Here is a 24,874-nt window from a genome sequence, read left to right on the forward strand (position 1 = left end):
TCATCGAGATTCAAGGTGAAGTTAATCAAAATATTTACACAATCCTCATGATACTGCACTCCCAGGGTTTTTGTGGTGCCCTGATTGCAGCAGGTGCCCCTTGAGCATCGCCCCAGCCCAGAGCAGGAAATCCCAAGGGAGCTGCTGGCACCTCACATTGCCCCGTGTCCCTGCCCACCCTGTGCTGCTGCCTGCAAGGAGCCACATCTGTCAGCAGCTGGAAGCCTTGCACATCCGTGGGATTGGGGCTGGAAGGGTGAGTTCTCACCCATCGGGCTGGGCTGGAGCAATTAAAGGCAAAGCACGTTAAACCCTGCAGCTCTGCACAGCACTGGGCAGGAGCTGGACCCTGCCATGGTCTGTCCAGCTCAGCACGGGCAGCACAAGGCTGAGGGGCCCATGGATCTGCACATCCCGAAGCTCCCTTGCCCTGCTGAGCCCCTGCCCACCCTGCTCAGGGGGTGTGGATACCCAGCCCCTGGCACCTTGGTGGGTGGATGTCGAAATTTTCCATGGCAGCGTCCCCTGGGCAGGTGCTTGGGCGTTCCTCCCACCTCTGCTCACAGTGACAGGTTGGAGAGATGGAAAGAGCCACATCCTGGCCAGAGGTGCTGGCAGGGAGTGCTCCCCACTCATGAACAGTGAACCACAGCCATAACAACCCTGGGCTATCAGATAGTGCCCAAGGGGATCTGCTTGTGCCCTCTGGGCTACCAGTTTTCCTGTGGTCCAGCAACTCCATCCATCCTACCTTATCCCACCATACCCAAAGCTCTCTGTCCATCCCACCTCGTCCTACCCAAACGTTCAGCACCTCCCATGGGTTGTGTTTGTTGCCCAGGACCTTCCTGGATGGAATGCCTGACTGCCCTGGTGGCCCCTTCCTCTCAGATTTGCAGAAGGGATTGGGAATTCTTCAGGTCACCCACCTAGAGAAGTGAACACGGGCTGCGTCCTGCCCTCCACACGGACATCATTGTCTCCAGGCGGACATGACGAGGGATTTTTCAGGAAGCAGTGGCAAATCCTGGCTGAGATTGGACCCAGACCTTGGTTTGCCTTCACTGGCAGTTCACACACCTCATGCTGCCCATGGCACCGGGGTTGGACAAGGTTCCTCAGCTGACAGGAGCTCCCTGCACTGGCACCAGTGTGTGATTTCCCCACGGGATTGCAGCCTGGCTCCTCATTTGCACCCATTTATGGAGCTGTGATAATGAAGATTAAATGCTGTGTTTCCATTTCCACCTTTCACTGCTTAACTGTGTTAATACTGACATGTGGCCCAGCCCCTGCTTGGCCAGGTGAGCCACATCCACCCTCAGTGCTTTGGATTTCTATCCTCAGCAGCTGTGGTAGGTGTAGGAAGGATGTTTTAGACAGCTGAGAATAAAGATCTAGAACAAGGTGACCTTTTTGTTTTGTTTTATTGTTGTTTTTTCTTAATCAGGCAGTATAAGAAACCTGTGCTACTTTGCTCCTGGTGATAAGCTTTTCCTGCACCATTGTTCCAGGCTGTTTTCCTTGATGTACTCTATTTTTGGCACATGCAATAAGCCCTAACGTCCTTCCCCTATCTCTATGTTCACTGGAGCTCAGTTTAAAATATTTCTGGCCTTTAGCTTAGATTTTCCAGTGCTGAAGCAACACTATATATCCTTTAGACCATATTTTTGGCTTATGAATCACCAACCTCTAAACAAGCCCCTGCTGGGTATAAAGAGCCCCTGCTAAACAGCCAGCAGTGCTGGGGTTATAAGGTAGCAGCTCCCTGCAGTAGCTCTGGCACTCTCTTTGCATCCTGCCAGAGTCTAGACGAGTGTTTCTGATCCAGCAGAGAAGTATTAGCTCGAGCTCTGGACTTTGCTCCCACACACTTTTATCAAACGCTCTGGGAAGTGCATTTGGAACCACTAAATCTTCTCCTGTTAACAGCCCGTTTGCAGATGGGAAAGGTATTTCTGGAGTCTTGTGGGGGCAGTTTGTTAAGCAGGTTTCACTAATAGTGGCTGTCTGTAAATAAAGGCACAAAGTATTCACGCTGGTTTCTCCTTCTCTGGGGATTTTGGTGCTCCAGCACCAGGTTGGTCTTGGGGTTCAGTGTCAGTGTCCCGGGGTCTCAGTGACCAACAGCTCCCCTTTGCAGCAGAACAAAAGGGAACCCTCCATGGAGAAATTCCCACTGGAAGGTTAAAGGGGGTCCCAGCTCTCATGAGCTGTCACATGTAGCTCCTCATGGCCCAGGAGGTGCCCCCCTCTGTTCCTTTGCAGCTCTGATCTTGTCTCAGATCTCCCCAGGATGAGACACAGTCAGTGCAATATCCCTGATCCTTGCAGAGCCACCAGGTCTCATGCTGAACCTCCTTTGCCTAATTCTGGATACACCTGAAACAGGAGGTTGTCCAGGCATGGGAAGGGGCAGGACAGGAAGGGAGAAAAGAATTCCTGGGAAATCCTAGGTGAGGATGGCTGGAAAATCACAAACCACAGGAAGATGACTGGGAGAAAGAGAGAATGAGGGCAAAGGAGGTACAAGATTTGGTCCACAGCTATGTGGACATGCCTTCCTGGCAAGGCCCAGGGCAAGATAACCCCTGCCTTGGTGCTGGTCCCAACATCATGGGGACCCTCACCAGCCCCTGAGCACCACTGGGGTCTCTGCAGCCTGGAGCCACTATCACAGCAGCATTGGAGGGATGAAACAAAGAGAAAAACACTTCCAGGGGCTCATCTTCTCCACCAAAACAGGTTTGCTAATCCCACCCTGGCATAGCCTTCAGACTCCAGCTCTGCCCAAAGGCCACCCAGCTGTGAGTGCCCAGGAAGGCCCATCACGTGCCACGATGTCTCCTTGTTCAGGAAGAATTTCAGCTGGAAGAAACAAGTTGGCTCCTTCTTAATGCATTAAACTTAACAAGCTTGGACAAAGCAGCTTCAGGTTTGCCCGGGGGGGATTCAGAGCTGATTCATCGTGTTCTGCATGTAGAACCTGCCTCCTGGCCCCGTCAGTGTTGGCCCCCAGCGAGGCTCAAAATGCTCCTCAGCTCCATGGTGGCTGCCCTGAGGCAGGGCCAGGACCACAACATTGCTCAGGGATTCTGTCCCTTCACCCCAGAACCCCAAAGCTCCGTGTGAACACCCGTCACCCCTCCGAGGCACAGAAACACCACTGCCATTTTAGAGAATAAAATGAGCCACAGGATGCTGAAGAGACCTGTCCATGCTCATCCTGGAATGGGTCCAGCCAGACCTGTGATACAGGGGGCCCTCAGTTCTGAGGCTGGAGATGAAATGTCAGGATTTTGCCCCAATTCCTAAAGGTTTTCCAGTAACGGAGCAGTTCTAATGAGGCAGGCAGCAATAATCCAATTGGGTGTTCAAACCAGGGAGTTATGTGAAATCCCTGCCATTGCTTCTAGATATTTTTCTTGCTGATCCTGTACTTGTTTCAGAGCTCCCAGGCTGCACCTGCAATGAGTGAGGTGCACTAATTACTAACCTGAAACTGGTTATGTTTAGGATCATGAATTTATGCTGCAGGGTCCTTTCAAGTTAACTGTAACAGTCTCAATTAATCCTTTATTTATGGAAACAAGCTGAGGAGAGGAGGAATGGAGACACTTGGGTTTGGTTCCTTGCTCTTTACCTCTGTCACTGACCCCAGACACAACTTGGCAGAAGAAGACAGGCCTGGTTGAGAAGATTCAAATGAGATTCAGGAGCTCTGCATCCAACTCCTGGCTTTGCCACAGATTCCCTGGGTCAAGTATGACTCCTGCTTAAACCTAAACCCACACAGCAGCATTTCCAGGATCAGGGTGATCACAGAATCACAAAATCACAGAATCACAGAGTCAATTAGGTTGAGAAAAGACCTCTGAGATCATCATGTTCAACCACTTTGTCAACTAGACCAGAGCCACGTCCAGTCATTTCCTGAACACCCCCAGGGATGACAGGGATGACTCTTGTCAGGGGTGAGGCCAATTCTCTGCCTTCCTGGCATTTGGGCAAGTACATTTTGGCCATCCAGCACAGAGAGCCCGTGGCTGTCTGAGGACTCCTGCTGCCAATCCCCCAATTGCCCTCTGGGTGAGCATCCCATGTCCAGCCATGGGAAGCAGAGCAGTGCTGAGCTGCCAGAGGTGTTCCAGGGCTACTACACACAGGGGATAATATGGATTGTGACTGGGACATTCCCAGTGCCCAGCAGTGGTTGTCACTGGTGAGAAGATCTTTGTCCTCCCTGGCTGCACCACCACAGCCCCACGTGTGCACAGGATCTCCCCAGTCCCAGCCCGGGCTGGAGCTACACTGTATGAGCAGAGCAGGCAGCAGCTCATCCCACATTAAAGCTGCTGCCAGCAAAACCAGAAAATACAGTTGTCTCGCCAGCAACCAGAGAGGCAACAGCCAAACCAGCCCAGCTGGATGGAAACCGGTCAGGCAGCCCCGCTCAGCCCAGTTAGGCTGGGCTGGGAGCAAGGAACGGGCAGGTTTAGGAAACACTCACCGAGCTCCTTCCAGATGCCTCTGTTTGCACAGCCAAAGGCACTGGCCACGGGCAAGGATGGTGTGTGACCCCTCGGCCCCGAGCCCAGCAGAACTGGCTGTGGCTCCTGCAGACATGGAAAGTGGAGCTTTCTTCACCCGAGAGCTGCTGCTGCTCCAGGGGCTGGTTACTCCAGGGTTGGTTACTCCAGGGGCTGGTTACTCCAGGGGCTGGTTACTCCAGGGTTGGTTACTCCAGGGGTTGGTTACTCCAGGGTTGGTTACTCCAGGGGGTGGTTACTCCAGGGTTGGTTACTCCAGGGTTGGTTACTCCAGGGGTTGGTTACTCCAGGGGCTGGTTACTCCAGGGTTGTTTACTCCAGGGGTTGGTTACTCCAGGGTTGGGGGTGGTTACTCCAGGGTTGGTTACTCCAGGTTACTCCAGGGTTGGTTACTCCAGGGGGTGGTTACTCCAGGTTACTCCAGGGGGTTACTCCAGGTTACTCCAGGGTTGGTTACTCCAGGGTTGGTTACTCCAGGGTTGGTTACTCCAGGGTTGGTTACTCCAGGGTTGGTTACTCCAGGGTTGGTTACTCCAGGGGTTCAAAGGTGATGGCAGAGCGAGTGTGGCTTGTGAGGCTGCGGGGTGAGGAACAGCAGGAATCCTGCTCGTGCTGGACAAGCACTGAGGGACACCTACAGACCCAGTCCTACAGGAGTGCTGGGGTGGATGGCATTGCCAGCTGGGTCTGCTCAAGCAACACTGGGCCAGGAGGCCTTTTCAATTTTGTTTATCATCCAACGGTGACAAAAATGATGGACACCATCATTTTGGATGATGACTTGTCTTTAGTTATTTGCTGACTGCTGAAACAGCAGCAATACCACTGGAGCTGCTCAGCCTGGATCAGAGGGGGCTCAAGGGTTTGGAGAACTCAAAGTTCCCCCTTAAAAATGGAGAGGATCTGCTGTTCACTACCTCCTCCATTCCAAAAGCCAAGGGTCATAGGAGAGAGGTAGGAGAAACCAAACAAAGGCCAAACAAAGGTGTGGTTCACCCCGTGAGGGTGGTGGATCAGGAGAACACCCTGCCAAAGATGTGGCTGCAGAAGGTTTAGATGGATTCAAGGAGACACTGAATAAGTGCTCGAAAAAGAGATCTGTGGAGATTTGCTAAACCAACAAACCACATCAGGCTCAGAAAGTCTTGCAGGGCAAAAGAAGTTGGAAGCTGGGAAAGTATCCAGGGGACAAACTGTACCTGCTTATCCTGATCTTACTCTTCCCTGGTCATTTAGGTCCACTGTTTCTACTGGATTTCTCCTGAGGGCTGGCTGTCAGCCCCTCCAGCAATCATCACATCTTCCTCTCCTCCCCCAAAGGGGGTCTTCAGGAAGAGAAAATGATGTGATTTTGTGGGATGGCAAAGAAAAGGAGAAGCCAAAAGATCAAACCACTTAAACTGGGGACCTGGAGTGGGGAGACCCCAAGCTAAGTAACCCCCACAGTACCCACCACCCTCAAAGGCTCTGCCTGGAGATGTGAATGGGAAGAGGCTGCACAGTCAGTGGGATTGCCCTGCTGAGCTCCCTTCTCCTGTCTCTGGGGATGGCCAGGCTGGCCAGGGCCAGGGAGCCAGAGAAGATGGTCCTATAATATGTAAAAATTATAAAATATTAACATTATAGTATATAAAATACTATTAATAAAATAATTTTATATATAAAGATGCATATGAATATATATGTATGTATAATTTTTGTTTACAGATAATATAGTATAAAACAATATTAATAAAATATTCTACTATAGAAAAATAAATTTAAAAATATGGTCTCTTTAACGGGGATGGTGCAAATAAAAAGGTGAGAAGAGCTGCCAAAATCTCAGCAAAAGGCTGAGATGGGGAAATCAGACATTTTTCTGAATCAGTGTAGCCTTCAGGACATAAAAATTATCCCACACCTTCTACCACAGAAATGGCCCATATATTGAACCTGCCTCAACCAAACACAGGGCAAGTGAAAAAAATCCACCCAACCTTCAAATGTCTTCCTGGAGAGGTGGGTCCAGGCCAGCAGCACAATGGGCTCTCTGTGCAGAGCAGGTCCACCAAAGTGGGTCTCCAAGCACAGAATGCTGAGGGAGGGTTGGATGTGGACTCTTCCACCCTGAATTGTTTGTGTGCTTTGCTCCTGCGGCCACGGCTCACGGGAACCACCCCCGAGAACAACCCGTTCCCCCTGCAGTCTTTGGAGGGGCTACTCAAGAAACAGCTCTGACGTGTTACAGCAAAAAAAAATGGCACATCTGGGCACAATCAGCTCTGTGGAGCTGTTGTGGGTGGGAATTGGGACCCACTCATCCCCACTCCCTGGGGTGGAGCAGCGGGAAAGGATTTGGGACAGCAAAGGTGCACAAGGGTGACTCTGAACCCCTGAGTTTGCAGAGGTTCCCCTGTACTGTCTGTCAGCCACAGGATGAGCAAATGCAGCCACAACACCGAGTTTTAATCTTTTATTTCCCGTTCTGCAGAAAATGAGGGAAAATGCTCCAGGTTTCATCAAAACAACCCCCCTCCATTGTCTTTCCCACAAGAGCATTTCTCTCCCATCTGATACCCCACTGAGATGCAGGAGCTCAGCTTCCTTTTCCAGCCCTGACCTGTCCTTCTTGCATTGGTGGCACTGGATGTTCTTCCAGCTCTTTGCAGGGTCCCCCCTGGTGTCCCTGGGGTTGGCAGGAGGGTGCAGGGGACCAGTGGCACATGGAGCACTTCATGCTGACCCAGGAGGATCTCAGAGGCCCAGTGCAGGCACATGGGACCTGAGCTGGGAACCAGAGGGGTCGTGAGGGGTCCTGCTTCAGCTCAAGGGATTATTTCACTTCTTGGTAAGTTTTTTTTACAAAAATCTGAAATCCAGAACATTTTCTGTAAAAGGAACCAAAGGAAAAACATCTGTGGACAAAACTATTTTTAGTGGAAAAGCTTTTGCTCTGCTCTGGAAATTGGAGACCTGGCACAACTGGAGGGAACTGATGGGGAGTAACAGGGCAAAGGGGAAGGTGAGAACACCCACATCCAGGTGGAAATATCCACACCCAGGGATCCTGGCTGCACCCCCATGGCCATGTCCACATCTTCCAGGTCAGTGAAGGAGGGCAGCTGCAGAGGTTGGAGGAATGCTGGAAGGAACCACCCCCCTCTGCCATCCCCTCCCTGCACAACCCAGTGCCTGGGACTCCTGGTTGCCAGAGCTGGGAAGGCTTGAGAGCTGTTTTCAAGGACTGCAAATAAAATCAGGCCTGTGCAGTCACCCATGGCTTGTCTGACAAGGGGGAATGGCACAGGAGAGAGAATCATTGACAGGCACAGTGGGGCTGCCAGACTGCTGGGAAATGTCTGCTCTGTGACATCCTGCTGAAGCCTGGCCAGGAGGTTCCTGGAGGGAGATTCTGACCACCAGCTGAGAGCCTGGGACAAGTTTAACCAGCTTGGCCAGGTGGTGCTCAGGTCCCCACTGTGGGGTCCCCTCCCAGGAGCTGAGCACAGCCTGGAGGTCTCAGCTGGGAAAACAGGGTGTGAGGTTCATGGAGGGTCAAGCAGGAGAAGGCTGGTGGCCAACATGACTGCAGGAAAACTCAGAGGCAGCTCAGGCATTGGGTGTCCAGGATTCCTCTCTTGCCAGGGTGGTCTCACTAACCACAAACATTCAAATAATCATCAGTTCAGAGTGAAAATAAATGGAGGGACCTTTATTATCTGTACCTTTTGGCTTCACCAGCTTCTCATTTTCTGCTTTGTGCAAAGGGCATTTTGCTGGAAGAGAAGAGAGACCAAACTCTCCTGTGTGGTGCCTCTGCAGGGACTCAGGACATTTGGTGCTGTGGTTTCTCCTGAGTGATCTGGTGTTGCTGGTCAGCAGGACATGGGGTTTTTACAGCCCCAGGGTCTCTGTGAGCACAGGGTCACCTCGAGGTGACTGGGAGCCCAGTCAGCAGGGCTGGGTATGCAGTTGGGCCACATCCCAGGGAAGGCTTCTGGGGGCAGAAGAATCATAGAATCAGCCAGGTTGGAAAGGACCTCTGAGATCATCAAGTCCAACCCTTGGGCCTTGGACTGTGAGAGGCACCAAAACACCTGGTCCTGGGTACCAGCACCAGCTGGGCTGCTTTCGAGGCTGGGCAGGGTGGGACTGGGCAAATCCTGTGCCCTTCTGCTCCAAGCTGTCTCCCAGGCTCTCTACAAAGGCCTTTTGGCCACATGCAGAGAGCCCATCCCACCCTCCCAGGGCTGCCCAGAGGGGATGGTGGCAATGGGGAGGTGTGAGGCAGCACCTAAGCACGGCCTCTGCTCCCCTGCAGGGGCTGCACAGCTCCAGGATGGGTCCTGGGCAGGACTGCCAGCTCTGGGCATCAGCCTCTCCTCCTCCTCCCCCTCACCTGTGACCCTCCAGCACATCCCTGGCACGGATCATCCCTGAAGGATCATCCCACAGGAGGTGGGGGGGCTGAGCTGCAGGCAGGGCACAGGGGGCTGCTCAGACTTGTTCTCCTGCAGCAGGTCCCTGCCAGGGAAGCGATGCCGGGCGATAGGAAGCGGCTGAGTGAGCAGGGCAGGGCGTGGGGCAGGAGGTGCTGCACCCTGACTCAGCCCTGGGCCTCATCCCACTGATTTTCCACCCAGGCAGGGCAATTACTCCTGATATGGGAAAAGGGCAGGACTCGGCCACATGGTCCCATCCCAGGATGGGATCCAGCGTGGCTCCCACGCCAGTGGGGCAGCCTTCCCAGTGCCACTGCCCAGACCACCCCACAGCCTCCATCTGCCGTGGGCACAGAGCCAGCAGGAACCACTGGACCTTCTCCTGCCAGGACCAGGATGAGAGCTGAGCCACACACACAGAGAATCCCAGAATCCCTGAGGCTGGAAAAGCCCTCCCAGCCCGTGGAGTCCCCCCTGTGCCCGATGCCCACTTTGTCCCCCCTGTCCACCACCTCCCTGGGCAGCCTCTTCCAAGGGATGACCACCCTTTCTGGGAAGAAATTCTTTCCCTGAAGAATTTCACACATTCCACTCATGGGTATTTGCCTTCAAGGGCCTTTCATGTTTCCACCCTTTACCCACCTGCCCTGCAGTTATTCCCAGGAAACACAACTTTTACAGCAGCAGAGGTCAGATTTTCAGCTGGCATACAGTGACACCCTCCCAAGCAGCCTCTGGAGCTGCTTCACACCTGCTCACCGTGGGGCCCTACACCAGTATTCTCGAGAGCAGAAGAGCTCTGAACCACAGTTCAGCAACTTAAAAATATTTAAGGGGCTTCTTCAGTGCTGGGAAAGAGCGAGCTGATGGCTGGGAGTCAGCCAGAGCTCCCTGGAGGCTCAGGCTGTCCATATGGGGCTGCTCGTGGCCACGGGATGAGAGGTCAGAGGGCTGGGTGGGCAGCTGGGGGGTGCTCAGATGCCTTTCAGGTCTGCATCCCACCAAGCTGCAGAGCATGTGTGTGAGGGGAAGAGATTTCTGATTTAAGTCAGTCTTTTCCACTCTAGACCTGGGATATCAGATGAGTTTGAATACAAAGAGAGAGACGAAACTCTGGGGGTTGATTTGGCATCTGTAACAAATGTATATGTCACGTGCAAAAACGGTATTAAACTGGAGTTTTATGGAGGGGCTCAAATATCAGTAATTTGGGGGTGAATAATTGTACAAGGTCATTGCTATTAAGTTAAACCCAAATGTTATAAATCCAGGAAATTGGGAGCTGAGGTTAAGCATCAGGGAATTTCAGGCACGTCAGGAATGCAGAGATCAGGCACAAAACACCTGTAGTGAGAGCAGGGAGGGGAGAAATGAAACAGGTCTGTAAAAGTGGGTTACACCTAATCCAGCCACAGTGGGTGTATCATTCCAGCAAGGCACAGGGAAGGGGGGGGGGGATATGAGTGTGAATTAACAACTGCATTTGCTCACAGCTCCTGTGCTGGTTCTGTGTGGTCGAGCCTGCCTGCACATGTTCCTCCCCCTACACAGGCAGCTTTTGGTTATTCCTGAGCAGGAGTGAGGATGTTTTGGAGAACCAGAGAGCCAGGGGGCTAAAAAAGAGAGAAAAATCAGTTTTTGTGCTCCTGAAGGGAAGGCTGAAAACATGATGGAGGTGGTGGTGCTCTGGGCCCTGGGGTGGCTGGGGTGTCAGTGGGAGGACCACCCTGCTGGGGACCAGTCCTGGCTTCAGACTGGCTGCATCCATGTCCTTTCCCATACACTTCTCATCCAGGGATGCTCAGGGATGAGTGTTTCTGTTGCAGGAACACGTTTGGTGGCAGCAGTGTTGTCACAGTGGGGACTGGCCCAGTAAAAGCCAGTGGGAACTGGGGCCAAGCAGCCCACGTTGGGCAGACTGGGGAGGTTCATGGCATTGGCTGGGCACAGGAGCTGCCAGCCCTGGGCAGAAGGAGCATGTGGGTGTGCAGCCAGGCTCCAGGGACATGGGACAAGCCCAGTGGATGGGGCGAGTGCATGGGAAGCGAGGTGCTGCAGCTGGAATTCTGCTGGGCTCTACACTGAGGGCATTCCCAACACACCTGAGTACCCCCAAGAATGATGCCAGGAGGGAAGGGCTCAGTGCAGGCCAAAGATACAGCACCAGCCCCTGGGACAGCAGCCCCCCAGCACAGCAGGACACAGCAGTGCCTGAGCAGGGGCTTCGCTCAAGGACAGCTCCCCACTCCTGGCTGTCCCCCCCTGTTCCCGTCCAGCCCTGCTCCCAGTGGGGCACCACATGAAGCCTTTGGATTTGCAATTAATCCCTGGTGACAGTTTTCTCCGTGGATGTGGGAGTGTTAACTGCCCTGGTGCTGTGGCTCCGTGCTGGCTGGGCAGGTGGGTGGCTGGGGGTGGTTCACTCAGCACAGTCCCAGTTAATCAGATCGGAATCCAGTTTAATTGCAGGTTGCCTGTGATCCTTCATTCCTGCTCTTACAAAGTGATGGAAAATGACAAATATTTATCCCCACTCTGGCAGCGGCCCTTTATCTTCCCACATTGTCATCAGGCTTTTCCAGCCCAGCTTCCAGGAGGGAAGAGTGTAAGCAGATACTATATAAGGGTAAAAGCTGGTTTGGGCAGCTGTCAGCTTTTGCATTCGCAGCATTCCTGGGAGGAGAGGCTGGGGGAGGAGGTGTGAGACACTGAGGTAGCTCAGGACACCCAGGTGCTGCCAAGGGACTTCCTGGGGTCCCCCCTGCCCAGGGTCCCCATGGCCTGGGAGGTCCAGGGAGCGTGGCAGAGTGGGCACCTTTGGTGGGGCACAGAACAGGGGGGAGCAGGTCCTCCCTTCTTAGGGAGAGATGTGTGAACCTTGAGTTAGGAATGGGATAGCCTGCAGTCATCCTTGAGCTAGGGAAAACTTTCCTGGCTGTTGTGCAGGGGTGTGGAGAGGTGAACTGTGCTGCTGTGACACCTGCCCCCAGCCCTGCAGTGGGCACAGGGTGGGATTGTTGGGGTGTCCTGTGCAGGGCCAGGAGTTGGACTCGATGATCCAATGGTCCCTTCCAGCTGAGCATATTCCGTGATCCTATGCTGGGAGCACACAGGAGGGCAGAGAAAAATGCCTTTGGGAAGCACAGGCAGGGAAAAGCGAGGCAGGGAAGGAGGTGCAGCACCACACGAGCACGTGCTGCTTCAGATACAGTGACACTGTGACCATGGCCATGGGCTGTAACGGAGGCCCAAGCCCTCACCAAAAAACCAGGATTTCTCCCAGAGGAGCTGCAGTGCTCTCAGGAGATGCAGTTACAGCCTGTTCCTGCAGCCACAGCATATCCTGGGGATCCTTGGGGCTGCTCTCACCCCATCTCCCTGAGCCCTGGGATCACCAGTGCATCCCAGTCCCCGGGGTGCTGAGTCTGGGAGCCCTGATTTTGGAGCTGGAGGCCAAGTAGGATCTCAGACTGCTGCCATTCCCCAGCTCTTCCGAAAAATCTACCTGGTTGCTCCCTAGCTGCCCAAAACCGAGGGGCTGAGGGGCCATGCCCTGACCCCTCTGCAAAGCAGCTGCCCTTCACCCTCTTCCTGGCACTGCTCTCTGGGGACAGGGATGGGTGCAGGGGGAGCCACTGTGCTGCTGAACAAGGTGCTGTGGGGCATTTGGCCACACCAGCCCCACACATGCACTCCAGGCAGGGGGCCCTACATGGACATACCTTGGGAGGGCTGCTGGAAACCCTCTTTTTAGCTGCCTCCTTTGGCAACACAGAGTATGAAACCATCTTCTGCTGAACAGGACCTGCCCAGCCACAACCATTTGGTGCCTACACCAGGGTCCAGATTTCCCCCCACCCCAGTTAAAAAAAAAAGATACACAGGAGGATTTGAAATCTCACCAGATGCCTTCAAGTAAGTGCATTTTTAAAGATGAGAAACAAATAAATTGCAGTCTGCCTCCCAGGGGTCTTTTGGCTACAAGAGCCCATCAGCCTTTCCCTGTTTATGGATTTGCTGCCATGGGTTGGGATATTACCCCAGTGGGTTTGTCTCCCAGACATCCTGCAGGGTCTGAACTCCTGTCAAGCTCTGCCTTTCTTTCCTGAACAGTGCTCAGCCCTGGCCAGCAGCCAGAGTCCTTCCTAAATGTTCCCAGAAGGGCTGGCAGGGATTCAGCCCCAACTCCTTACAGGTCCTGCAGACGTTCAGCTGGGGGGGTGAAGGTTGGCCTCTTCTGGGACGCTGACAGAGGATTTAAATTGAAATGGGAGGATGGAGAGGAAAGAGTCCTACAGAAAAATGAAATCCCAAAGTCCCCCACTGGCTGTGATTCCTGTTGTGTTCCCTGCAGCACTGGCTCTGGGAATGGCAGGGATGTGCTGATGACATGGTTACCCCAGGGCTGCTCAACCTGGGGATGGTGGGGGGCTTTACACACCCTAAAATAGCAGCTTTTCTCCCCCCAGGGTAGTTCCATCCCCCCAGCTAAGGCAGCAGAGCTCAGAGTGGCCCCTGGGTGCAGGGACTCTACTGGTGATTCCTCATTTCTTTGCTGCAGGGCTGAAATGAGGGGATTCCTTCACCTCGAAGCTTTGCTCGTTTCTTCTGTGCTGTTCCATCTCCTTTGGGGTTCTTTGCACCGTGCAAAACCATCATTGCTCAGCACTATTCAAACACTGCCCCTCTATGCCTATTTCCACATGATTTTACATTGAAAAATCCCTTGTCTCTCTGCCCTGGAGCCACAGCAGCACCTGAGAGGTTGTTCCAGTAGAAAACAACAAAAAATATGGTATTATATTATTTTTAGAATCTGGTTTTGTTTCCACCCTGTGGGTGATTGAATAACAGCACGCATATAAAATTACAACTGAGAAATAATAAATAAATAAACCAATGACAAAAAGTTGAGCTACTGAAAAGACATTCATTTCAGCCTCTTTAAACCCCAGGGTGTAAATACAGGAGGAGGAAGGAAGTCTTTGTTCAATATTCAGCACCAAGATCGTTCAGCAGGGGTGGGGGAGGTTGCAGCGGCTTTGTCTCAGATGACCTTAAATTCCTGGGCCAGATGGGTTCACTAAACCGGTGCCACTGGGCTATGTGGGCTCTCCCCAGTCGGGTTGTGGATGATTAAGTTGAAGGTGTTTGCTGATCTGTGAATACCTGCCCCAGTTACCTGAACCCAGCAGGGTTCATCCTTGAGGAAGAGCAGACCTTCCTACAGTGCCTTCCAGCAAAGTCAAAGACAACCAAGGTTCACATGCAGGATAATTAATAGCCTGTGTGTTTGTTTTACAAACAACCTTTTCAGGTGCTCAGACCAATCTCATCCATCTTAAATAGATGAGGAAAGGCACGAGTCCAATTAAAAACAAAATCAGTGAATCATTTGCAAATCGCCTTTGTCTTCTTCATCCTCAAGCTCTACCAAGCATCACCTCTATGGTGCTCAGCCCTCTGTCCCTGAGCAGGGAGCAATTATCAAGGAGTGTTTTCCCGTTTTCTCCATCCCCCTGACATGGGCTGCACCCAGACCAAGGTGGGAAATGGGAATGCTGCCTGTGTGGGAGCAGGGTGATTGTCATGGGAACAAGGAGATGCACATGGGAACAGGGATGCTCACGAGGAGATGCTCGTGAGAGTGAAGACCATGTTGGGAGAACCCTGCTTCCATGATGCTCTGCCCTTTCAGTCCCCATGCCACACTGTAGGAACAGTAGTTTGCATTTCTGGTACCCATTTCAAGCTCTGTGCTGTGGTTCTTCCCATGGCAGAACCCCCATTTTCCACCAACAGAGCTCAAACCAGCGCCATTTGCAGGGTGTGAACAAGCACTGGAGGTATTTTAGAAGTTATCTCATGGCTGAGTTGTCCCTGCTGGGGTTGTAGAGGGCTTTCAGTGCTCTGCTCCAGCCCTTTGCTGATGCTGGGATTGCTCAGGGTGTGTAGGGGAGAGCTGGAGGTTCTCACTCAGCCCAAGCAGATGCTTCAGGTCTCCATCTCCCAGCTGGGGACACTTCACCACCCTTCCCATCACCAAAAGACATTCCTAACCCACCTGGAGGAGTTCCTGTGTCACCTGCTCCAGGTGACCCTGCCTTGGCAGGGGGTTTGGACTGGGTGATCTCCAGAGGTCCCTTCCAACCCGAACAACTCTGGGATTCAGTGATCCTTTGGGAGCTGTGGCTTGGGGACAAGGTACACCCAGCCAGCACAGAGCCTGGAGCTCTGGACACTGCCAGCAGGATCCCAGTGCTCAGGCCACAAAGGGGGGAGCACCCTGACCCTGGCAGGGCTTTGGAAGTTCATTTTCCCTTTGGCATCAGGCGAGGTGCTGGCACCCATCTGACGGTGGAGCTGAGCTCTGCCGTGCTGATGTGCTGTGTGGGCTGTGCCAGGGGTTAACTGCTCCTCACCCTGCTCATCCTCACCGCCCGAGGGAGTGTGTTCGCTGGGATCACTGGGATCGCTGGGATCGATCCCCCCGTCCTCCCTCCCCAGCCCAGGGAAGGGGTTGGCATATGAGTTACAAACTGAACGACCTGCTGATAGCTGAGTATTGGCTTGTTAATTAAACCGGGAGGGTTCAGTCAATCATTAAATTGGATTGAATGAATTGAGTTAGGTGGGGGCCGTGGGCTGACATTCCAGGGCCAGCCCAGCTGCCAAAGGGAATCCCTGTGCAGTGTATCCCTACGGGAGGAACACTGACTGCTTCCCCTTGCAGGAATTTCCCTCAGGAATAATTTATCTTCCATCTGCTGGGTTTCTAGGGGAGAGGGTTTCTCCAGCTGGCAGTAACCAGTGTCTGGATGTTGGTGTCCCTGAGGCCTGACCCTCCTGCTTCCAAGCCAAAGATGAATACCCAAGGAGGACGCTGGTAAAGGCCAGTGGGATCCTTTGAATGGAATATGATAAAACAAACTGTGTGTAATAAATTGATAATTTATCAGCCCAGCAGCCCAGAATGCCAACTAAATCCTGGACTGCATCAAAAGGAGCATGGCCAGCTGGTAGAAGGAGGTGATTATCCTCCTCTAGTCTGCTCTGTGAGACCCCACCTGGAATACCATCCTGGAAGGTTGTGGAACTATTGGATCAAGGTCAGAGGAGGTCATGAAGTTTGTAAGAGGCCTGGAGCACCTCCCCTATGGAGACAGGCTGGGAGAGCTGGGGGTGTCCAGCCTGGAGAGGAGAAGGTGGTGTGGAGACCTCACAGCACCTTCCAGGATCTGAAGGGGCTACAGGGAAGCTGGAGAGGGGCTGTTCATCAGGAACTGGAGTGACGGGACAAGGGGGAATGAGTACAAATAGAAAGAGAGGAAATTTAGGTTAAATATTAGGAAGAAATTCTTGGCTGTGAGAGTGGGGAGGCCCTGGCACAGGTTGCCCAGAGAAGCTGTGGCTGCCCCATCCCTGGGAGTGTCCAAGGCCAGGTTGGACGGGGCTTGGAGCCACCTGGGCTGGTGGAAGGTGTCCCTGCCCATGGAGGGGGGGTTGGAGCTGGATGAGCTTTAAGGTCCCTTCCAACCCCTTCCCATTCTATGGTTCTGTGCTAACAGGAGCAGACCACCCTCCCCCTTTCATGTCATGGCCCTGCACAGAGGGGAACTGCACCAGGACAGAGATCCTTCACACCCCTGAGACCAAGGAGGGCAGTCATACCATGGATGGAAAGGCTGAGCTGCAGCTTGAGATGCATCCTACAGACACTGCATCTGCCACAGCCTCTGCTGGACACAGGACAGTGAGAGCAGCTGGACATGCTCCTCTCTGAGCTGTGCTGAGCTGGGAGTGACCAGGAGCTCGGGGCAGGTCCAGCCTGGACGTGTCTCCTGTTCCACAGCAGAAGCTGCCTTTTGCACCCTGGAAGGGTGAAAATCTCCAGTCAAAAACCTCAAGGCCAACCTTACAGGGCAGCAAAGCCATTGATGATCCCCAAAGCAGTGGCTGAACAGTGCTGGAGCTGCTGGGCAGGAGGAGTGGCTCCCTGGCCTGTCAGCTCAGACAAACCCCTGCCCTGCTGTTGGGTCTGCTGACGGTCAGCTGGACCTGCTCCCGCTGGCCCCCAGGGTGAGAGGGAGCTCTCCAAAGCCCAGGGAGGAGCTGTGGTGCCAGGCTGCTCCTGAGCAGGCAGCAGCTATAAAAAGCCCTGCAGTTGCCTTCCAAGCTGGTGATTCAATAACAAAATGCACAAGTAATATTAAAGCTGCCTGCTGTGCCAACTGCTGGCTGTCTGCAGCAATAAAAATGCCGTAAATCAGCCCCAATTAAAGGCTGCAGAGCCGAACAGGAGGCTCCAAGTGAAGCTGGGAAAACCCCCAGTACACCGGAATTGCCTGGGCAAACCCTGCACGCTGTTACTTGCCACTTGCAGGGGACTGGGGCTGGTCAGAGGGTGAAGGGCTGAAACCTGGCCCTGCAAAGGCACACTTTAGAAGTGTGAGAGGGTTCTACAAGGTCAGGAGAGCTGGCAGTACCTGTGCCCCATGTCCAAACATGAGGCAGGGCTCGGGAGTGCTCTTCTGTGGTTTTCTAAGCAGACACAAGCTCTTGTGGTCAGCTCTGAAGAAACTGGAGTTGCTGCTGGCCCTGGAGACTGCCGGCGGTCTGGTGGGACCTGCTGATGCACTTGACAACGTCTGTGCCTTCCTCAGGTGCACCCTGAGGAGTTCACACCTTCTCACAAGGCAGGGAGACCTCCAAAATGCATTATTTACATTAACAGTGGACCCCAGGCTCCCAAGACACCACAGCAGCCACCAGATCTCCACTCTTGGTGGAAGGTTCTCCCCCTGTGGTCTGTGGCTCAGGTCTTGGCTGTTTGCTCCTCACAGATGGTTTTCTTCTCTGTGGAACATCAGGGCATTGCAAGACCCCCCATGGGCAGGTGGGGGGTCAGTGTGGGGCTGGGATGTGCAAGAACAGGCTTGGTTGCCACTGAAGGTCTCATCCTGTTCCAGCTGTATGTGGGCTGGGGGACACCTGGGGCAGCCCTGGCCCAAGTGTCCCCTCTTCCCTCAGCATCCCACCCACCCTGGCACGGCCCTGGCATGTCCCCCAGTCCTGGCTCTGCTGTGCCTTTGCTCCTTGTGCAATGGGCACAGCCAGGGCTTCTGCCAAGGGGGGCACTGGATATGCCCTGATGGGAACTTTTTAGCACTGTTTCCTCTTTGATGATCCTTTAATTGGGTAAAAATTGAATGGTTTTAGTTAAGTCTCCTCCAGAAAGGAGTGATTGGTCTCGAAAGCGGGTTCTGGCCTGAGAGGAATGATTTGGTCCCTTCAGCCCAGCCAAGGGCCACTGTGGGGTGGTGAGAAATGAGGAGAGCTCAGCTCTTCTGCTCAGGGGCTTTGGTGCCTTTGGTGACCTCTTCCAGGGGAAGCCTCCCCATTTCTGCCCAGTCCCTCCAGCCCAAACCCTGGGCCATGCAGGGGGCTCGTGTTCCTTGGCACCACTTTTGTGTTTGTATGTAACAAATCTGAAAAACCCTGCTGGGATTGCCCAGACAGAAATGGGGCACTTAGTTCAAATTAGGAACCACTCTGTGAGCCCTGGCAGTGTGGGCAGGGGGACAGGAGATGAACAGAGTTTACAGCCAGGGTAGGAGAGGCGGGTGTTGGACCAGGAATGATGCACCAAACCTGTCTATGGGACATGGAGATGGGCCATGAGAGACCAGGCTACAAATACACCCCAAGGCCCAAATGTGAGGAGGGGAATCTTTGCCCTGGGGAGAGGAATGTGTGATGTGCTGGTCCCACTGGCATCCACGCACCTAATCCTGCAGTTGTGCTGAGTAAAGGCCAGTTCTGGATGAGACAGAGGTCTCCAGGAATGTGCCCTTTGCAAGTGGCTCCATGGGAAACCCCCACTGTTTTCTTTGTGTCTTTTAAGCCTACAAAATCCTAGTGAGGTTGAATTAGATGATCCTTTGTGGTCCATTCCACCTTGACTTACCCTCTGATCCTAAGATGCCTTCTATGAAATCTATTGAAATAGAAAAGTTGTGATAGAAAAGAAAGGGAAAGAGAATTTTTATCAATCAAAAATGATGAAGATTAGAAGACAAGTTCATTTCCTATACATTAGGCTCTCTGAATTCACCCGAAGAAGCCTTTGGGCTTTACAGAAACCATTTATAATAAAAAGACAACCCATCACTTACAGATGTAGCTGCAAGACTGAACTACATGCTTGATCTAATATTTACCATTTACCTATAGTATCAGCTACCAATTCTGATCTCACTTTCAGTTCCAATTTACATTAACTCACATCAGCTCCAGTGAGAATGCTTTCTACTGCTTAAAGTTACAGCTCCACTGACTGAAGGATGTCTGGCCAGTAAGACCAAGGTAGTTGATCTGTCTTGTGCTTTACTGAGATCTATGCTTGGTCTTTCTTCTGGCCTTCCTACTGTAGGAAGTGCTTTCTGCAGTGCCAACTGGTGTAACTGGGGTGAGACTCCATCCCAGTGAATTGCAAGCTCCCAGTTAGACAGAGGTAAGAGGGCAGCTCCCCAAACCTGCCGCATGTGGTTTTCCCGGGGACTGTTTCCGATCCCAGGTGTGGCGAGCGGGGCGGGGGAGGACAGATCTCACAGACAAGCTCCTGCTTCCAGGGGAAAAGGGAGGTTCAGATTCCTGGCTGGTTTTAGGCAGAGACTGGTGAATGAGCCCTCCTTTTACTTGAGGGAAGAGATACTCATGCCAAAAAGGTTTGGTTGCGAAAATCCTGCTCTGCCTTCCCAGTCTCCGCTCCTTCCCAGCGTGGTGGGTGGAGGAAAGGGGAAGGAAGGGAGACAGCAAGGAGCAGGTGAGCACAGGTGCCCTGTGCATGTCCAAGTCTTGCTCCTGCATGGTTGCAGCGTGATCCAAGGTGGATCTCATCCTGGGTCCTTCACTTCAGCCTTTCCTGATCGAAGAGGCTCAAGATGCTCCGTGGAGTGTCTTGGTTTCCAGCATGACCTATGAAGAAATGTCTGCATGGAGGTGTGCTCAGAGGGAGTGCAAATCTGTCACTCTGCTGCTGCTCAGGCCTTGACTCACCCACTGCAGAGGTGGCTATTTCTGCTGATCTGACATCAGGTTCTCTGCAGCCTGGCCAAACAACTTTTGTGCAACCCCCTTCCGAGAGGAAGGAGCAGACTTTCCATTCCTGATTTAGTGAACTTTTTAAACTACCCAGGACTGAAATATATGCTGGGTGAGACAATGAAGCTCATGTTTGGTGCTGATCCCTGCATGGTGCCCTGGAGAACACCTCCTGTTTTGGAATGTTTCCTATTGACACACGAGATAAAATAACCAGTTTGGCCCTGGAGGACAGTCTGCTGCAAGAAATAAATGTAACCTCATCTTACTGTCATTTAGTACAGCTTGGAAAGCTTTGAAACTCAAGCATTAAATATGAGGCTTGAATTTCCAATTCCTTTCAAGCTTCTCACATAGAAATGTTTATTATAAAGTAATTTTCTCGTGGAATAATTTATCTTTTATTCCTGCACTTCTCTGTTTTGATCCCACGCAACAAAGCAGGCAGCTTGTACGTGAGCAGTTCAACCTTTTCCTCCACCTTCCTTCGGAGGGGTCACAGCACACTGTACAAACGTGACCTCATCTCTGCCATGGTAAATGGGCACAGCCAAGTCTCTTCCCTCTGCAGGTGAGCGAGGGCAGGGGAGGTGCCACGACTACCCAAAGTCACAGCAGGTCAGGATTTGAACTGGAAACTGAATCCACATGGATTTTATTTATGTGTCCTCTTGTCACCACTAAGCACAAACCTTGTCTGTGCGTGTGCAACTTCTGCATTTAAATATTTAATTCTAAACCCTTGTTCAGAATTGTTCAAGACTTGAAGTTTTGAAGAACAAATGTGACCCAGGAAGATGCTCTGCAGTGACCTGGGGCTGCTGGGGGAGGCCAGACCCGGGTCTGTAACTCTTGGAGATGCCCCCAAAAGCTGCTGCAGACAGAAAGCAGGGCAGGGAGGCACCAGTCTCTGTAGGAAGCAAAAGTGCCAAATAATCAAGGAACGAGGGTTGTTGTGCTTACTTGTGGATTCTGGTAGGGACATGGGACAGAACAAACAGCTGTGGGGTTCAGGGTTGTGCTTTCTCCTTGCAGAAGTTCATCCTGCCCAGTGCTGTCCCAGGCAGGCTGGGGATGGAGGTGCACATCATCCATTATGGAAATGAGCTTTCCAGTACATGTCATCAGCAGTAAGACCTCTAAATTAGAAATGAATGGAGCATTTTTTGCCTAAATCCTCTATGTTGTTTTAAAAATTCCAAGTGCTGCTTTAGCTTTCAGTGGTTCTTATTTACCTGCCTGGTTCTAGCTCTGGAAACACCCACAGGACAGGCTTTGTCTTAAGCACGTGGTAGGAATGGTTTTATGAGCCTCTTGTGTAAAGGTATGGAAACAATTTTAGGATTAGGGACCAGCTGAGTTTCTATTTCAAATAAAAACCCTATGAGAAAAATGTTTCTTTTTGCTCTTTCCAGTCTCTGCTCTTTCCAGTCTCCGGGGTAAGACTGAAATATCATCTTTCCCTCCACGGGTTAAAGACATTTAGTGGATTTGGGGAATTCCTTCCTAACACCAGCCTGGGTAAAAATAATAGTGTGATAAAATAACCCAATGCTATAACCCCTACACGCTCCATGTGGCATCTACAGGATCCTCAAAGATTTTCCGTGCAAATAATTTTCTACAAGAAACTAAGCTCTTCAAACAGCTTGTGTCTAATGTTTTCTGGGTGATGTTTCTATTCCTCTTTAAAAAGTTGCTGTATGCCTAAAAATGGAAGTTTTCTGAGTGAAGCTGGAAGCAGTGTCGTGTGGAGGTGTTGAGGTGTGGATGCTGCACCATCTTTGGCCTCCTCAAGAGGTGACCATAACTGGTGATGACGGTTCTCCTTGTGTCCATGTCTTTCCAAAGGGAGCAAAACACCCATCAGGCTTCTCTGTTGCAGTCTTGGTGCTGCTGAGGGGCTGGTATTGCTCTGGCTGAGTATCTCCTCTCCTGGAGACCTGATGGCTGAGCAAGGAAAAATTGTGAATCCTGGGAAATGTGGCATGCTGGATGTATTTAGGTAACCCAAAGTGCACGTGGTGCTGGTCTGGCTCTGCTGCCTGTGGCTGCTCGGGGCAGTGGCCACAGGAGTGGCACAGTCCTTGCACAGCGAAACACAGGGGAGGAACCAGTTCAGCCTTTGGGCTTTCATCTGCCTGCGAGTCAACACCCTGATTTTTAGGAGAAACAGGATGTACGAGCCCTCCCACTGAAATGGTAATTAAGAGGGAGCCTTCTCCAGAAATGCGAGTGCCAGGAGCTGCTCCTGAACTGATTTGTGTGCAGGATGAGCAGAGATGACCCAGTGATTCCCAGCTCTCTGCCAGGAGCCTGACTCCCCACGGTTTGTCTCCTTTTGAACCGAGCAACCCGTCCAAAAATGCCAAGTTGCATTGGAATGGCAGGTACTGCTTTGAAACACCTGTTTGTGCGGGTAATCTATATAAAGCCCTGCTTCCTAAGCACAGGAAAAATGGGACATATCCTTACTCCCGTCCCCAGCCCTTTCCAGGATTTCCCACTCCAGGTTTGCCCCAGGACAGGTTTGATGCTCCCTCCTGCCGCTTCCCTCTGCTCCTCACCCCGCTCCCAGTCAGACGGATCTCACACAAGTTCCTTCCCCCAAAACAGCTCTGATTCCCGAGCCACCCATACGCGTTCGGTCCGGGCAGGGAAAGGCAGCGCCGGCAGCTGGGAATCCTCCAGCTCTGGAACGGGAACCCCCGAGCTCTGGAACGGGAACCCCCGAGCGCCCGGATGGGAATCCTCGAGTTCTGGGATGGGAACACCTGAGCTCTGGGATGGGAATCCTCCAGCCCTGGAAGGGGAACCCCCGAGCTCTCGCTGGCCGTGGATGTGGGGAGAGGCTGTGCCCGATCCCGGCAGGCTGAACGCACCACGTGTGGTCCCCGGGAAGCTCAGACAGAAAGGAACCACAGGAAAGGCTTTGGAAAGGGCCAGGCGAGGCCATCGCGTTGCTCAAGCCTCCATCCCAATCTCCCCCCCTGCAGCAGTGCTGGAGCTCGTGGTCCAGCAGCCCCCGAGAGACCCCCGAAACCCACCCGGCACCAGCGAGCCCGAGAGACCCTCAGCGGGGCAGCAAATGGCCCTTTTAGCGCTGCTGCACCTCCTGCCACCCCACCCGACCCAGAGAAGGTGCCGGGCAAAGGGGCGAGAGCCCGAAAACCCTCAGGGTGATGTCTGAGGTGGGGAAAAGCAGTGGCTGTGCCGGGCGGGCCGGGGCTGGAGGGGCTGCACGGGGACACTCGGGCGGGACCCCGCGCGTGTGTGACCGTGCGGGGAGTGACGCGGGAGCGCTCCCCGGGGGCTGCGAGCGAGGGGGAGCCGGACCGGGAGCGGCTCTGCCTGAGGGGGAGAGGGGGGGCAGGCGCGCTCCCGCCGCCCCGCGCCGCAGCGCCGGGCACGCGCCCCCCGCACCGCCCGTGCTGCAGCGGGGGGCGGGGCCCGCGCCATGACGGACGCTGGAGACGTCCAATGAGCGCGGGGCTGCGGGGTGACGGCGACCAATGAAGCCGAGCGGGGGCGGGGCGAGGCGCGGTGGGGGCGGGCCCCGCGGCGCGGCGTGCGGAGGTTGCTATGGCTGTGGCCGCAGAGCGGCCGCGCCGCGGACCAATGGGGGCGCGCTGGGAGGCTGACGGGCGGGCGCCCGGGCCAATGGGCGCGCGGCGCGCGGCGCGGGGGGCGGGGTCGGCGCGCAGGGGCGGCGGGGCCGGCGCGGCGCTAAAGGAGCGCGGCGGGCGCGGGGCGGAGCGGGCGCGGCGGAGCCGGCGGGAGGGCGGCGGGAGGGCGGGCGGCGGCCGGCGCTGCACAGGTGAGGCGGCGGGGCCGGCCGGGGGCACCGCGGCGCTGCGAACCGGGGGGGGAGCGCTCGGAGGGGCCCGCCCGCGGCGGGGGTGTGGCGGGGGCGCTGGGCCCGCCGCACAAAGACCCCCTTGTCGGGCCGCCCGCCCGCGCCGCCCGGCGCTGCCGCCGAGGGGAGGGGGCGGTTTGCGGCCATTTTCTGCCTTCGCCGCGGGCGCGGGGCGGGGGGCGCGGGGATGCGGCCGTGCCGGGCCCCGCCGGGCCGAGCCCGCCGCCGCCTCTTTGTCCTTCGGGCCCGGCGAGGGGCAGCGCGGCCGCGGCCCCCGCGCGGCTCCTCGGGCCGGCCCTGCCCCGGGGCTGCCCCGGCCCCGGCGTGTCTTCCCTGCCCCCCGCTTTGCGTCGGGGGCTTTTTTTGGGTGTTTTTCCCCTTTATTCGCACGTCGGCTGCGGGGAGTGCTGGATTCCTGCATGAGAAATGCGCTCATTTGTGTGTTTCATTTGAATGCCATTGTTAGCGGAGGAGCCCTGGGCAGGGTGAGCTGGGGCTCGCTCGCCTTCTGCAGAGGGGCTTTTGTGATGGGCTTGGTGGGGTTGGAAGCCCGGGGGCGAGAGTGACCCTGGAGCCGCCTGTGGTCCCCCGATGTTTCGGTCTGTCCCTCGGGGACTGGGGTAAAGCCAGTTCCACCGTTCGTACGTGACCGGTGTGTGCAGTTATATATGAACGCGTTCATTTCACTCCTCAGCCTTTAATTCCGCGGGGGGAACGGTAATGATTGATTTTGTCGCGTTAGCTTTATTTGACCTTCAGGTTTCGCTGCCTCTCGGTGTGTGAGAACCGAGGGTGAGCTTATCTTGGATGCCTTTGGCTGTGTCACACCTGGAGCGCTCGGGACCGACACGGAGGTGCATTGGCACACGAGGGTGGCACCGGCGTTTCCAAGGCTTTGTTGGAACTTGGGCTGTGCTCTGGCACAGTCGCCTTCCTCG

Source organism: Pipra filicauda, unplaced genomic scaffold, assembly GCF_003945595.2.
Source record: "Pipra filicauda isolate LSUMZ 115617 unplaced genomic scaffold, ASM394559v2 scaffold80_size11013439_pilon, whole genome shotgun sequence".
Lineage (NCBI taxonomy): Eukaryota > Metazoa > Chordata > Aves > Passeriformes > Pipridae > Pipra > Pipra filicauda.